At 33.2% G+C, this 16,510-nt stretch overlaps 2 long non-coding RNA genes across 6 annotated transcripts; both read left to right on the top strand.

Annotated features, from left to right (window-relative positions):
* The first annotated feature begins 3,540 nt into the window (after positions 1–3,540).
* On the top strand, positions 3,541–4,738 carry LOC110882829. The gene is made up of 4 exons (XR_002560245.2): positions 3,541–3,589; positions 3,897–3,939; positions 4,332–4,481; positions 4,706–4,738. It is a non-coding gene; the product is annotated as an uncharacterized LOC110882829 (long non-coding RNA).
* A 1,356-nt stretch (positions 4,739–6,094) lies between these two features.
* On the top strand, positions 6,095–8,873 carry LOC110882816. 5 transcript variants are annotated; one of them, XR_002560235.2, is made up of 6 exons: positions 6,095–6,676; positions 6,795–6,894; positions 6,961–7,075; positions 7,204–7,301; positions 7,880–7,959; positions 8,650–8,873. It is a non-coding gene; the product is annotated as an uncharacterized LOC110882816 (long non-coding RNA). The 5 variants fall into 5 exon arrangements; XR_004864227.1 differs by having other exon boundaries at positions 6,111–6,368; positions 6,513–6,676; positions 6,795–7,075; XR_004864226.1 differs by having other exon boundaries at positions 6,111–6,368; positions 6,509–6,676; positions 6,795–7,075.
* The last annotated feature ends 7,637 nt before the right edge of the window (positions 8,874–16,510 follow it).

The following is a 16,510-nucleotide window of genomic DNA, read 5'->3' as shown; positions in this document are numbered from 1 at the left end:
AGATGATGGAAGCGCGCATCTATAGATCGTATCAGGGATATCGACAATATCATCCCGAAGAATATTCTGAGCCCGAGGGTGTTTATGTTTATGAGACCGAGGAGGAAAAAGAGCTTGCTGTATTGGAAGTAACTTTGTCCAAACTCGAGCAATATTTAGCAACACCCAACCTGTCCGATGAAGACCGAATCAGCTGCTTAGTTTCTAAGTGTCATACTTTAAAATTGAAGATAGAGATAGAATAACGCCTCTCACCATTACCTGACAATATTAGAGATTATTCTCACATGAAGGAGGAGGTTGTGGAGGATAATACCACACCAATGAGTCCTTTATCTGATGAAGAGTCACTTGTAGATCAGATGATGTGTGCAGATTATGAGGTAGAGCAGGCTGATGGGATGGATATGTGTACCGAACCTCTTCCCATATCAGTGATTCAAATTAACAAGTGTGGGGAAGAGGGTTCGAGGAATAAGATGAGAAGGGTGAAACTACCAGACATTAAGGTATATGTCATGAAGTGGACTAGCAAAGCTCGTAGGAGCAGCTTTAACATGCCAAATATACTGACAAATCCATGGAGATGGCATGTAAATTTTCGGGCATTTGTTGGAAATGCTGCGGGTAAGTGTGCATTAAGACCACCATAACGAATATCAGGTATGGTCTGGCTGAAGACCTTTAAACTTAGCGCTCTCGGGAGGCAACCCGAGGATGTAGAGTATTGTATTCGTGTTTTGTATTTTGTTTTGTTTTGTTTTGTTTTGTTTTGTTTTGTTTTGGTGTTGTGTTTGTGTTTTTGCAGGTTACTATGTTTCAATCCTCGCGGATGCAATGATTCAAGTGTGGGGATGTTTGGCAACATCCCCGTTGAGATATCAGTGAATCCAAGAGATGTTTATGTTCATGTCCGATTACTACAGCTGCATCATTACCAACACTACTGATTTACAGATCAGGTCGTGTCTTGTTCTCATCTTGTGCACCTTTGTATATATTCATGTTTAAGTTTTTGGTTGGGCGGTTGGGTGGTGTTTTGATGTGTTTAGTTTATGGGTTGTGAAGGATTGGTGGTGTTTCTAGTAATTAGAATAAAAAAAATACAAAAAGAAATTTGTGGTTTGAGTGTACAAGCTTGTGGTTGGTGTTAAAGAGTTAAGTGATCAAATCCTCTCAAAACCATACATTGGGGTCAATGTATCCCAAGTGTGGGGATGGGAGGAAATTTTGAGGTTTTTGAAAAAAAAATTTAAATCAAGCAAAACATGGGAAAATTTGAACATCTTGGACTAACACCAAATAATGCACCGGCAACCCTTAATACCCTTTTGTTCCTGGTGAGAGTTGAAGCCACACTTGTACATAAATAAAATTTATCTTTGATGAGAGTGGCAACGGGCGGGGGTGCATTAGAACTTGTGCTTGAATACGGTTCGAGACCTTAGTTGAACATGAATGTAGAAAGGATAAGGGCATTTAGGTAGCCTCGTCATAGTGTGTGTGAGTGTGGGATTTGGGGGGTTGGACCTCATAAATTATATATATGAGCTTGGTAGTGAGAGGGGCGGGGGTTTGGACATTTAGTTGCCCATTTTTGTGCCTAAAAGCCGATCATTTGTTACCCCTTAGCTAGTTCTCCAAAAATTTACCCGACTTAACCTGGTCTTATAGTGTTAGTAGTTGCTTTAGTTGTGTTTAGATATGTTATGTGAATGTTTCTCTATGCTATGATAAAAAAAAAAGAGAAAAGAAAGAAAAAAAAAAGAAAAAAAAATGAAAAAAAGCAATGAAAAAAATGAAAAAGAAGGATGTGTGAGTTATCTTGTATATAGAAGTTATGTGTTATTTATTTCATTGTGTAATAAAAAGACCGGGTTAAGTCATTCGCTACTATACATATATATTTCCATTTCCTACTCGTTTGCCTAGCCACGTTACAACCTTCAAGTCCCTTTGATTTGCATTCATGTTTTGGCACTTGTTAGGCGGAGGACCAATTTAGGTACAAGCATATAGTTGTGCAATCACCCGTTTGCCTTTTGTGTGTCTAGCGTATCTTTGCTAGTGTTTACTTGTCATCCAGAGGAGAGATATAGTAAGGGGTGTGTTGTTTGGGTGTTAAGAACGGGTTAGTAAAAGGATAACATGTTTATGCTTGATTTATGTTGATCGCTTGTGTTTTGAAAATGGTTTTGATGGGTTGCTTGGGACAAGCAACGGTTAAGTGTGGGGATGTGACGGGTAGTCCGTAGGACAACCCTTAAGTGGTATAAATGATATTAAAATCCCACATTTAATCGGGTAATTGTCTAGAATTAGATAACTACGGTTGCTTGTGTTTCAGGTACATTTGGGGCTTAAAAGTGTGGAAATGAAGCTTCGAATAGGCGCAACTGGATTGGAGATTGAAAGATGGAGAGTATATGAAAAAAATCAATTATTGTTATGGAAGAATTAAGAGGATAGAATTATAGAGGACGAAATTACGAGAACGTAGGCGAAAACGGTGAAGAAAACGGAGTTGAAACGAAAAAGTTATGCTGAAAACAAATTTCATGCTGAAGCCTACCGTAACTTACGGTGGTACCGTAATTTACGGTAGACCCCAGCATTTTTCTTCCACCGTAAGGCAGTAGAGACCCACCGTGAGCCATTCCAAGCCACTGTAAGCTACGGTGGTACCGTAATTTACGGTGGAGGCCAGCGAGAAATGTGTAACTGCCCAATTTTATGATGTTTTATTGTGTGTTTTCAATGGCAATCAGGGTGGACGGTTTTGGAGCAGTTTAGGGGCGATTTTTGGCTATCTTCTTGTGTTCTTGAGTGATCTAAACATGAGGACTTTGTTTTGGATTCGAATGAACAAAGGTTTGATTGTGATGATGATTCACCACACTATGAGCGGCTAGGTTTGCTTGGTGATCATCCCGAATGTAAGGTTTACTTGTGACAATTATGTTTTGTTCTTTAATTTCTGGAATAATAGACTTTGCATGTGTTGTTTAGTTTATTATGGTGTTTGAATGATTGTTTGTAAATTGTTAACGTGTGTTTAATAATAGTTCTAAACCATACGTTCTTGGTGCCGTTGGCAATCGAGATATCATGGGAGGGATTAGGGTTGGATATATGTTGATTGGTCATCGGGTAACAACCTCGCGTTCTAGGAATCCGAGTACTTAGTTCCCTTTCATCACAAACAATTGATCTTGCATGAGCTATGTCTACGTAGTTCTTTCCAGTTGAACATAAACCTTGATTGTCACTTAAAACCTGAAACTCGGGATGATCGCTACCTTCTTATCCTGTTACAAAACTTAACTTTGATTTGTAATCTAATTTAGTTCAATTTAGATAATTAAAACCAAACAACCAAATCAGTGAATTTACTTTTCTTGCAATTTAGTTTACTTTAGTTAATTTAAACACACATCGAGATAGCACATATTCCACAAACTCCCTGTGTTCGATACCCACTTACCGCTAGCTAATTAGTTGTAATTGGATTAAATTTGCGTGACCCACGACATCACGTCAAAGCATATTTCAATCAGTCAAAAACACACATCCTTAACAATTCTTTGAGGTATCTTTGCCTTTTACAGATTTCAAACAGTATATCAAATCATCAGATCTAATGTGATCTTTTTCCTTTCTGTTGCACGTCTACGAAGCAGATCAAATCTGTTTAGAATTAGAGTTTATTGAATTTGACTATTCATCTTTCATCTATTTAGCTTTTTATTAATCTTTATTTGATCCATCATTCGTTTAGTTATGAAACCCAATTTATTTTCTTTTATGTCTTTTTTTTCCAACAGGTAGAGTTTGTTTCACTCGATCATATCTTTTATAATATTTAATTCACTCATTGGCATGATATGTTTCTGCAGATGTCATGAATATTCTTAAAGTTGAAATTCTAAGAACCATCAGGTATATAGTATTCTTTAATTGAATATTCATGAAATATTAATTTGTTTACGAACTTATTAGTTTAGTGTGTCTACTAATTTATTTCAATGGTTTATTGGTTTATTTAGATGAACAAAACATAATAATAAGATGCCATTGTTTTGTAGTTTATTTGCATCTGCATTTGATTTGAAGACCATGATTTTTATGTCCTTTTTCGACCCACTAATAGTAATTCATGACAATGTTGAGACCATTTGCAAAGCTCTGAATTTTGGTGTAAATGTTTAGAAGATTAATTAGTGGTAAATAATCATATTTACTGATATTAGAATCAATAATAATAATTATTATTGTTAGTATTTATTATTATTACTTTTATAACTTATGAATTAATTTTTATCAAAATATAGGTGTATCGCCAAGGAGACTGGTAGACGACTTGGTAAGGGACAAACATTTTCCCTTCTTCTTTGCTTGGTGTGCACAAGGATTTATCTATAGCAACTTACTGTATTTAAGAGTGCACAGAGAAAGCTATGTGTTTGACAAAGTTTTCCTAGGTTAGTGGTTATTTTTATCCTTTTAATATTAGTGTTACAGTATTATTGTATGCTATTCTTATGCTGAATAATGATTTTTTTTTTCCGAATACCTCAATCATATTCTATTGGTGATCTTCATAAAGGTAAGAGTTTTTTTTAGATTGTTGTCATCGAGATATTGTCAGGGTTTGTTGTCATTTCTATAATCTAATTCATCGATTCATCTTTTTTTTTGTCTTTAGATTACGAGTGAAGAACCAATACGAGAATTTTCCGGTAAGCGGCGGCAACTCTATTTCGCTTTTGGTTATGAGCTTGAACGACGAAGATGACGCCTTCAAAATATTTAAATAATTAGTTTTTAGGTCTTAACCTCTTATGGTCTTTCATTTAACTAAAAGCAAATACACCATATAACTATCTATCCATCTGTATATAAAATATTAAATTTAATATTAAAGGATTGCACAAGACACTATAATCATCGGTGGGCATAATTGATTTTTGGGTTTTTACTTATTGTTTGTTGGGCTTATTTTAAGAATTGTATATACAGTTTGGTTCTTTTTTTGTCATTTAACATATATATATATATATATATATATATATATATATATATATATATATATATATATATATAGTTCGGATATTAAGGTAAATATTTTAAAATAAGAAATGTTGATAGTAATTGAATGAGATTATTTCCGCTTATTGTTTCTTAATTATTTATTATTTTTCTTTATAAATATTCACTTTATGAATATTTCATTTCTTTAGTATTTTTTTGAATGTTTCTGTATTTTTTTTGTTGCTTTTTTTAATAATTATATTTTATTGACTTAACCCCGTGTAATACACGGGGCTCTAACCTAGTATATATTATACAGTAATCTCGTGATGCGGGAAAGGGGTCAATATCACCATAATAATAAAATTTAAATTTTTTTTTAACGGAATAAAATTTAAATAAAGTTCAAAAGTTGAAAAAAGAAAATGAAGGTATCAGTTATTAGAAGGTTAAATAGATATGGATATGTTTTCTATTAATTAGCAATCCTTGCATGTAATATCTAGGAACCCGATTCTCAAGACATCATTTATGTCCAATTCTATTAGACCACGAGTAATGGACATTGTAGGGCCATGAGGTGGCTTGATAATGCCCCCAATGCCATTCCAGGAAGAGGAATTGGCATTTCTGGTATAATGTCCAATAAGGATAACAAAATTGAATTGTAATGGGCTAACCATTATACATTTTTAAGAGGTGTTATGATGTTAATGTGACAGAAAATGCCCCTTATGAGACATTAACCATTACGTATTGGTTTTTGCTTGTTATTTTATTTGATTGTATTTTTAAACTCCAAGTTACATAAATGAACTCATTAATACCGCCAACAAGTCCACTTTGAGCGTAACGAAAATGCAAGATATATCTATTATCTATTATATATAATAAACGAATAAAATTTGGGACACGTGTCGCAATATTAGGGCTTCTTAGATGTGGTTTTGGCGGGAAATTAGATTGGTATTAAAAATGAACGCGGATCCCCGTTTTAATGTGATCCGACCCGTTTTATGACCCGGCTATATAACTCACCTAAAAAGCCTAAATTCATGTCTCTCATTCTTTTACTTGACTACTTCACACCGAAACCCTAGCCTCCCTTCCCTCTTTCTTCTAGAGCAATCATCGTCATCTTCACCACTTATTAAGGATCAATTAGATGTTGATCAATCAGTACAGAAATGAATACAAATATATACAAATATATGTGATTCGAATAAAGGAAGATGGTGACGTTGGTTGTGGCCTGAAGAGAAACGACGACGAAGAATGGTTGATTTAGGGTTCTTCAGTTCGGGTAATGTGATGGTTGATTTAGGGATTCTGAAACCGTAAGTTTTCTTCTCCCGTTTTACACTGATTTCTTCATCTGGCGAACTTCCAGGTTTTTGATGTGGATTTTTATACTTTTTATTCTTTTCACCATCTCATTTTTTTTTTCTAAAACTGTGATTGTTTAATCAACTACAAGGAAGATGGTGATGGTGGCCTGGAAAGGAACGATGACAACGGCATGTGTTGATTTAGTGTTTCTCAAGTGGTGGTCTTATGATGGTTGTTGTTTAACGCAAAGACGGAAGGGCGGCGGCTAGGGTTCCACCACATAACTTTGACCAGTTGTGGTTTCCGCCGGTTATCGGTAAGTTGTTGATCCTTTTTCTCCAATTGAATTAGGGTTCTTAATAATGCATATCCTTTATATTTCAATTTCATTAATTGTTAAAAATTTTGCTCAAATTTATGAAATGTACTGGCAGGTAGATCAACCAGGAATGATATTGTACGAGTTATGCGATTTGTTTGGAATGTACATGATAGATGAAACAAGTTATGGACCAAATCATGTTGCTCTTGCTGGTATAACTATCTTCAAAATTTTATTAATACAAAGTAGAGGTGGCTAAATGGGTGTGCTCGTAATAGGCCAAAAGAGTTCCAGTAACAAAGACCAATCTTTGTACGCGTTGGTCGGGGTGACCAGAACCACTTATGAGTTATTTTCAATAACTGGTTGTGGTATTGATATCGGTATTTAAAGGTAAAATACCAGTACCATAATTGCCAAAAAGTGGGTACCGATTCGGTACTGAAAATAATTCGATACGGGAAATTTTTTATTATGTGTTACTTATCATTTACTTCTTTGCATTGTTTGGTTTTTTCCAGAAAACTTTGACTGAGGAATGTATGCTTGCCTAATTTGGTTGTTTGGAAGAGGGGAGAGTGAGTTTTCTGTTGGTATAAGGCTAGCCTTGGTTCAACAGGTGAGTAAATATTTCCCATTCGTATTTGATATCCTGAATCGAATCATCATCAAGTTGAGTGTGGGAATTTTTCCCATCTTGAGTAGAGTTTGCTCTGGACTTCAGAGTATATGTTTTGAGTTGTCAATTGAGACTTCAGTTGATGGGCTATGTTCATTACAATATTCTTTTTTGTCATTAGATCAGTATAAGCTTAAAATACCCTTTAAATTATCAGTTTTAGACATTTATCCAAAGAATCATTGGTTGTTTCAGGGTTTGAGAAAATATTAAAACCAAACTTATTCCTATAAGTGTTAAAATACTTTTTATCTCTGTGTTTGTGTGTGCATAGCTAACACCTACCAAATCAATATGATGGATTCCTTTCAGCCCTTTAGAGGGTTCTTTTGTCTAATTCCACCAACTCTCATCATTTAATCAAATATTTATGTCATTTAATAATGAATTGTTTATGATCCGAGCTTGAAGACCCATTGGTATTAAGTTATGAAATAATATATAGGGAGTATTTGGATTGATCATGCAACCACAATGATCTAAATGTATATATGCATTCACATATGTCTTGGATGTAGGATTAAGACAGTTTGACTTATAAGAAGTTAACCCAAAGTAGAAGTTGAAGAATATCATGTTGGGGCATCATGAGGCAAAGGTAAGTACCATAATTTCATTGTCTTATGCTTTACATACATGATTATGAACTCATTTTATGATGATTTAAGTATCCTGGGTTGGTGTATTAAATAATGGATAAAAGGTGTAATATTTAACTTATTTATATTTTTGTATTTAAAATTTATAGATAGAACCTGGTGGAATTTTTGTTTAATACAAAAATGGGACTTTGAGTCTCAAAGGGTGGTGATGAAATTGAATATATATATGGTAAAGGGTGATGATTGACATGCCTTTAGTTAACCCTTATAATGTCTTTAGAAAACCCCAAAGTTCCCTCTCCAAAAAAAGTAAAACAACTAAATCTTAAAGTAGCTATTAATGAAGTCACTAAACCTCAAAAAAAAGTATGTAATTTGATATAACAACTCATAGAATTTATAAGAAGGAATATCACTTTCGATGTGTATGTCACGTTAACGAACGGTATTTTTAGTGATATATATGTTGAATAATATTATGTTTAAAATTGCCAGTAATTATGTCATGACTGCAAATGAATTAGATGATAATGTGGGTTTAAGAAAAAAAATGTAGGTATGGGTATACAATATGGCCAACTGGCCAAGTTGGCGTATTTTAACCTGGTGTAAATTTTGTATTTTTTAATATGTAATGATATGGTACTTGAAATTATGTTAATGATGCTATGTGAATTTACTCCCAGGTAAAGTATTAATATTAAAGCTCCAACATAATGATGATGCTGCTGCTCAAGTCTATGGTCGAACTACATAACCTGTGGAAAAGCATATGAATAACTCTATAAGTGTGTTTGTATCTCACAACTTAAATTATCATTTTCTCTATAATATTTATCTTCATCTTACTGTATAAATGACATTGTTAATAATAAACTTGGAATAAAACGCTTATGACACTGTTTTAATATACATTTTATTTAATATTGCCTAAGTTTATTATTATTATTATTATAATATATATAAATGACATTATTAAGAATTAAGAATGTTCTGACAAAGTTTAATGAAATAATATGTTATATTTTAAAAAAATATGCATGTTTAATAAGTAATAAAATAAAGCTACCCGGGAAGCAGTCCCGGGTGATAACCTAGTATAGTTTATATACCAAAAAAGCTTATAATCAAATTGGTGTTTAACGGCTTCCAATATTTTGATTTTGGTGTTTAACCATTCATTAATTTTAGGAATAATGGATTCTAATAATCCCAACGATTATCCGTTGGCTGACAACGGTCCCAACTTAAAAAATAACCAGTGGTGGTCCCATCTTTTCATATATTGTAAACCAATTGACCTTTACTAAACTGAAAAGGATAAGGTGACAAAAAGAATTTAAAGTTTTGTTAGTAAAAGCCCATTAGTTTACAATATGTGAAAATGTGGGACTACCACTGGTTATTTTTTTAAGTTGGGACCGTTGCTGGCCAACGGCTAATAGTTTGGATTATTAAAATCCATTATTTCTTAATTTTAATATAATGGTTATAACTAAAATGGGTTTTTAACACTATCATCATCATCATACTAACTAAATCTCACCAATAGCAAAGCTAAGGTAGAGTCTGAAAAATGTAAAATGTAGACAGTCTTACCTCTACCCCGTAAAAATAGAGAAGTTGTTTTCAGTAAGACCCCAGCTCGAAGGGTTTTTAACACTATAAGGTTATTATTAAATGGCTATAACTAATAGGCTGTATTTTTTGTAAGCGACTAAATGGTATACAACTCCTTCACTACTAATATACATAATATTATCATTTTCATGAACCTAAGAACTTTCACTGCAATTAAAATGGCTTAAAAAGAAAACTAAATAAGATATATTGATTTTGAAATCAAAAAAAAAAAATGTGGATAATAATTAGATCAAATCAATTGAATTATGTTCACCGGTTAACTCACATGTAATATGATTCATTAATTAATAATAGATGCCGCGTTTACTGATGGCGACGTAGTTGAACCTCCTAATTCCGGTAATGTTTGAGAATGGTGAACGACTCAAACGGTGATGTAGCAAACAACGAAGACGAATTTAGTGTAATTTATGCCGTTAAAAAATCAAAGGACAAAGATGTCACAATGGAATAGCTTGTTTGTTTAACAATTAAATTATTGTGGTATTTAGGTTTATTTGCATTCCATAGTGTGATTGTGTTTATTTTTGTAAAAAAAAATAGTTAAAATAATCAGTATTTGACTTTTCTTTTTGAAGTCTTAACATATTTGACTTCTAAAAAAAGAATGCATTACCTTGAATAGAACAAATTTGATTATATTTTGTATACGCCTATACGGAGGTTTTTTGTTGAATTTAATGAATTAACCATCGCATTTTCATTTACTTTTGCATGCAGATTAATGCAATTTAATGAATTAACTATCACATTTTCATTTACTTTTCGCATAATGCAATATAATGAATTGCCAATGAGCTAGTGGTGGAGTGGTAAGGAAGAGATCTTGTGTTCCAAGTGACTCAAGTTCAATTCCTGCCACTAGCATTTAGTTTCTGCGGCACCTGGTGATGATGGGAGACTAGGCGAGTAGGCGGCGATCGCTAGTTCGATCCTTGAACTGAGCGGGTTTTACCTCACCGCACTGTCGTGCCTTCGGGCGAGTGTTCACGGCTTCGGCCCTAGGTGGGGGTTTTCCCCGGTTCGGAAGGCGAGTGTATCCCGATGTGGTGAATTTCGCCAGTAGCCCATTTGGAGGATTCGTTGGCCGTTCAAAAAAAAAAAAAAAATATAATGAATTAACTATCGCATTTTCATTTACTTTTTGCATTAACGATATATACATGTAGGTAAGAGTTTTCTCTATAATTAACATTTTTTTCGGCAAAGTCTATATAGGTATTGTGTTTTAAATTTGGACATGATGTTTAAAATTCTTTTGGTATGATTCAACTTAGAAAAACACCAAACTCAACAAGTTAAAACACAATGAGATGTATTCTAGACATAAAATCAAAACACCATGAGAAAAAAGTTAATCAGTGTGTCTTAAATTTAATGTCTAGAATAAATATGATTGTGTTTTAAATTATTATTTTGATGTTTATCTATATTATACCGTACCAAAATAATCCAAAACATCATAACCTAAAACTTACACCACAATGCCTACAAAGGCTCCTCACGCTTTGTGGGAGCAATGTCCTTTGTAGATTAACTCTACCCTATGAAATACAATTAATTTGTTTATATATATTTTATAATTATTTAGATATGTTCATGTAACGCACATGGCAGTAATATAGTGCTACTGTTAATGTGGGGCTAGCTCATTTGATAGATGCTATTGTCTCTTAGTGGAAGTTCTTGGGTTCAGTCTCATCCAAAGAGTAAATTAAGATTTATTTTGTGTAATTTAGTAGTATGTGGGGATGTCATTCAAACAAAAAATAATCTAGTAATGTTAGTTTATCTAAGTAATCATCATTTAACATTTCAAATCATATAGGAGACAAATAAATAAATATTGATTAATTGAACCAATTTAAAAATAAACTATCATTTTATTCGCTTTATTTAAAATTATTGCAGTTACACGATATCTGAAAGCTATGCACAAAAATATTCGCAGTCACACGATGTTGCATTGTTGCATTTTCCCCAAGACCGCTTCCCATGCCGATTCTTACACATCGTAAAACATTGTCCATTATCACAATTAGGGGCAGGCCAAGGAATATAGTCATCACATATACGAAGATTTATCTTCATATCGTTCTCATCACCTGACAACCAATAACAGGATATGTTAAAAAAAAGTTATAATAAAACTAAAAGATTGCTATTAATCTATAATAACATTTGAACGAAACATATATTTACCTGTTTGTGACGATGCTGTGATAATTAGTAATAGACCAAAAAGCATGCACAGATTAAGTTTCATCGCTCTTGCTGTGTTTTGTTGCTTTATGTTCAAGTGTTGTGCCAACAATGAATTGAAAGGTTTTGTTTACATACTTGTGATTTTATAGAATTCCAAACAACATTTAATAAAAGTTTTAACATATTATAAATGATACACATTCACCCACCTCTCTCTCTCTCTCTCTCTCTCTCTCTCTCTATATATATATATATATATATATATATATAAAAGAATAGATAAAATGAGAACTCTCTCAAGATAAAAGAACCCAAGAACTCCTTGAAAGAAAAGGTATTTTAATAAATGTTACCAAAATTTTTTTTTTTTAAATTATGTAACTTTTTAAAAAAATAATAAAATATGAAAATTTACATCAGTGTAAAAACAATTTGCATAAATAAAACCAACGCAAAACGTTTTTTCTATGTTTCTTAAAATTATGTTTCTTAAAATTACGTTTTTTCTATGTTTACGCTAGGCAAGTTTTATGTATTTTATTTTAAAATACATAAATCAAAGTTTAACATATAAAGTAAATGCGTCAAATGAAATCCTTATACCCAACGACAACTAAACACATACTAATAGTCATTTTTAAGTTAAAACAAATAAAATGGTCATTTATGATGTAACTTTTTTAAAACATATAAACGTATGATCGCGTCTCCACTGTAATTCGCAGGTTAAACTCCTTTAGTTTACTAGGAGGGTGAGAAAGTTAGATGTGGATCGTGTACCGTGAGAAACTAGAGGCTGTTCACATTTGAATTTTTTTTAAACATTTCATCAGACAACTTATATTGATTTCACAACTTCAATATATTGATTGGATTAGAAATTAATATAAAATAACAATGAAATTAATACATCACTATATATGTTGCCATTTTATTGAATCTGATAAAGCACTGGAAGTCCCTTGTAATAACACTGTAATTATATTATATTATATTATATTATATTATATTATATTATATTATATTATATTATATTATATTATATTATATTATATTATATTATATTATATTATATTTAACGATTCTACGAATTAGTTTTAAATATCAATGTTATTTTTCGATAATTCCAGAATATGCCATTAGAATGTGTTTTTCCTCTAGGTCTTAATGTGCAAGTGAACTGATATCGACCAGATTCCCTCCATGAAACGTATAGAGAAATCCACCAGTTAATATAAAACAGAAAAAGAAAAACCACATTCTTCTATGTCTTAAAACATGACGTGTCCAAACGTCACCCATGGTCACATTTAATTGCAGCACCTTAGATCATGTGTAATGGTTAAGAAAAATAATGCCCCCATCATGGAGCATTATCCGACACGTGGCATCCCAGTCAGCATGGGGCATTATTGCAAAAGTGGTGTAGTTGGCATAATGCCTAATAACGCCCCTACCAATCATTAAACAAAAAAAAAAAACAAACTCACACTCCCATTGGCTAGTCAAACCTTGGCAGACTGAAGAACACTCCCATTGGCCACATGCACTTGCTCATTTGACCACTTCAACGCTTTATTTAAAACGCCAACATGCAAACCTTTCAAAAAAGCGCCTTATAACGCCCGGTGTAGTGGGGGAGGGGCGTTTCTTTTTAATTTTTTTTTAAAAACCACTCCCCACTACGGGTGGTCTTAGAGACATAGTACCAATTACTCTTTGCTAAATTGATATTATTAATAAAAAGCATGGCCGACACTGAGAATTCGTATACATTGTTCGAGCTCGAAAAAATATGCCTTTAGGCCTTAACGAAATTGGATGTTTGGCTCACTAAAGGTCTAAACCTAATGACAAAGGGGTTAATAACTAATCTAAACCATAAGAATAGTTTTGTAAGAGCGCTTATGTTGGTGTTTGTATAGATGTACCCAATTAAAAAAATATTTTACATATACATATCGAGTTTTTTTCATAAAAAACGTGCCCCTCGAAATATCGAGCACTGGCCGGTGATCCTCCCCGCCCACCCCCAGAGCAGGCCATGATAAAAAGCAAAAAAAAAAGCAACTAAATAAATAAATGATATGATTAATAAAAAGCAAAAAGAAAAAAAACCAACTAAATAAATAAAATTATATTAAATAAAGACTCATTCTATTCTCACGTCCTTAAAATCTTATTTCCACGCATTTTTTTAGCCTATCTCTCTTTATACATGTCTATTTATATATATAGATGCTGCCAGTCACCACCCCATATAGGTACCGCATGAGGCACAATGATCTTCCTTAACGGTACCCTATATGGGTATCGGAGGTGAACAATAATAATTAAAAAGACTAAATATATTAACTTAAATGTAAACATTTAACAATTATACTTTTAACTTTTGAATCTTACATAATTTGTTTCAAAAACCGAAAAACTGAACCGAACTGTTGCGAAAACCGAAATAACCAAAATCAAACGGTTTTCATCAACCGAAAACCAAACTTTCGGTCACGGTTTTAGTTTTACCCAAAAACCGAACCGTGCACACCCCTACCCACTCCTAGGAATTCTGGTTTACTGAATTACTTTACGATATAAGAAAATTTTTATAAATCCGTCATCATGAATTAAACTTAGACGCCATTAAACTTGTGAAGACCACTATTTTGGTGTATATTGAAGAGTTTACAATTATATCCTTAGATTAAGACGTTAAATTTAAATCATATAAATTGTTGGAATTAATTATCAAATAAATCCCCTACTTGTGGCCTAATGGTAGGGGCTGAGATTTTCCAATACAGACTCAAATTCAATTCCTACTTGTGTCATATTGGAGTTGATATATGTAATGAAGAATTTGGACTAGGCCTTGTGTGAGGTTGTCAATTTGATTCCCGAGCGCAACCGGGTTTTCGTCCCACCGTGTGTTAAAGCCAGAGAGTTACACTTCTGTGGTGGCACGACTGTGAAGTGGCAGCCGACGATGAAATTGAGCCATACTCACAACGTATCTTTTATCTATGTTTCATTGTGTGAAAAGTTATAAATCCTAAAATATTGTATCTACATCATGACGATTTTAACATCTGTGTTTTGCTGTGTGAAATCGAGCCGAACTCATGACGTATTTTTTTATCTGTGTTTTGTTGTATGAAAAGTTATATATTCTAAAAGATTTTATTTACGTCACGAAATAAGTTTTTATTTACGTTTCGTTGTGCGAAACTCAGCCAAGCTTAGAATGTATTTTTCTAAGTTTCGTTGTTTGAAAACTTATGTAGGGTCTATATATGTTTTGTTTACGTGTCAAATATACGATATTTGGGATATTGGGTTTGGGAAATCGTGTAACCGTGAACAAGGGTTCACATCTTTGGGTATTACGGGCCTTTGGGTATTACGGGCCTTTGGGTGTTATGGGCCTGTAATGGGCTTAGGTTATGTGGGTCATGAAGGGTCTAAGATACCCTATATATTATTTCTTTATCATTTGTCTAGGGTTGACCATATGAGAGGTAGTTAGACATCTAAAGTTGTTTTGGTAGAAACCCTCTCATTGTATCAGATGATTCAAAGCTAATTGAAGTCGCATGAATTGAGTGATATCTTGTTCTTCTTGTTAATTGAATCACACAATCATTAGTTTCCACCTTATAGATTGTGATTACTTGATATCTTATTGAAGATCCGGATTTTGAGACTAACAAGTTATATATTCTAAAGTATTCTATCTACATCGCGCCGTATTTTTTTATCTGTGTTTTGTTGGGTGAAATCGAGCTGAACTCGTTACGTATTTTTTATCTACGTATCGTTGTGTGAAAACCTATATATTCTAAAATATTTTAACATTTTAAAATGCTGGCCGAAGTGGGTACATATATACATTATGATTTTGTAACGGATAGAGAGCTGACCCTAATGAATGTGCTAAAGTATTCCCGAACGCCTCTAGGTATCTATGCAAATTTCACAAACAACAGAATATTTGTAAACATTGCAAGAAAGCGTTCACTAACGAAGACTATGAGACATTTCTGTTCTATGGAACATTGTGTGAGTCTCCTTCAATACCTATATACGATTACAACTTGCGCAAATTGTATCAGTGACTTGTGGCTTGCAACCATTTAAGTAAGTTTTTTTCAACATATGATTCACACCTTCCATTATATTTATACACATGTGCATTTAATTTATTATTTTAATTTTTCTAGGGTCTTCAACTATGTGTATGATAATTGGCTGAAAGATTATAAAGAAATATTTGTCTTTGCGTGGACTAATAAGAGACAACTTTGGTCAGCGTACTAAAAATAGAGTTAAGAGCCAGCACACCAATGTGAAGAGATACATTCGAGATAAGAACTCGTTGGACCGAGTAGTGGGATGTGTCATGGACTCATGGATATAGATCAAACACAGTTCGGATAAATAAAGAACCGTTTCTAAGAAAACATCAAAAAAACGATCAACCACCACAAACTACCACTGTTTGACAACCTACGTGGAAAGACTTCCAATACAACACTTGACTTACTGGAATGAGAGCAATTTAGGAAGCTGGACGTGTTGCACAAACTTCATACAACATGTGGTTGTCAGATGTGGATATGTTGTGGATTGTCGTGTACATGTCGGCTGGATAAGTACGTATGTGCAGGTAATAAATGTTGAACATACAACCCTTTGGTGATTTAG

Source organism: Helianthus annuus, chromosome 1 (genome assembly GCF_002127325.2).
Source record: "Helianthus annuus cultivar XRQ/B chromosome 1, HanXRQr2.0-SUNRISE, whole genome shotgun sequence".
Lineage (NCBI taxonomy): Eukaryota > Viridiplantae > Streptophyta > Magnoliopsida > Asterales > Asteraceae > Helianthus > Helianthus annuus.
This window is presented reverse-complemented; position numbering and strand designations above follow the sequence as displayed.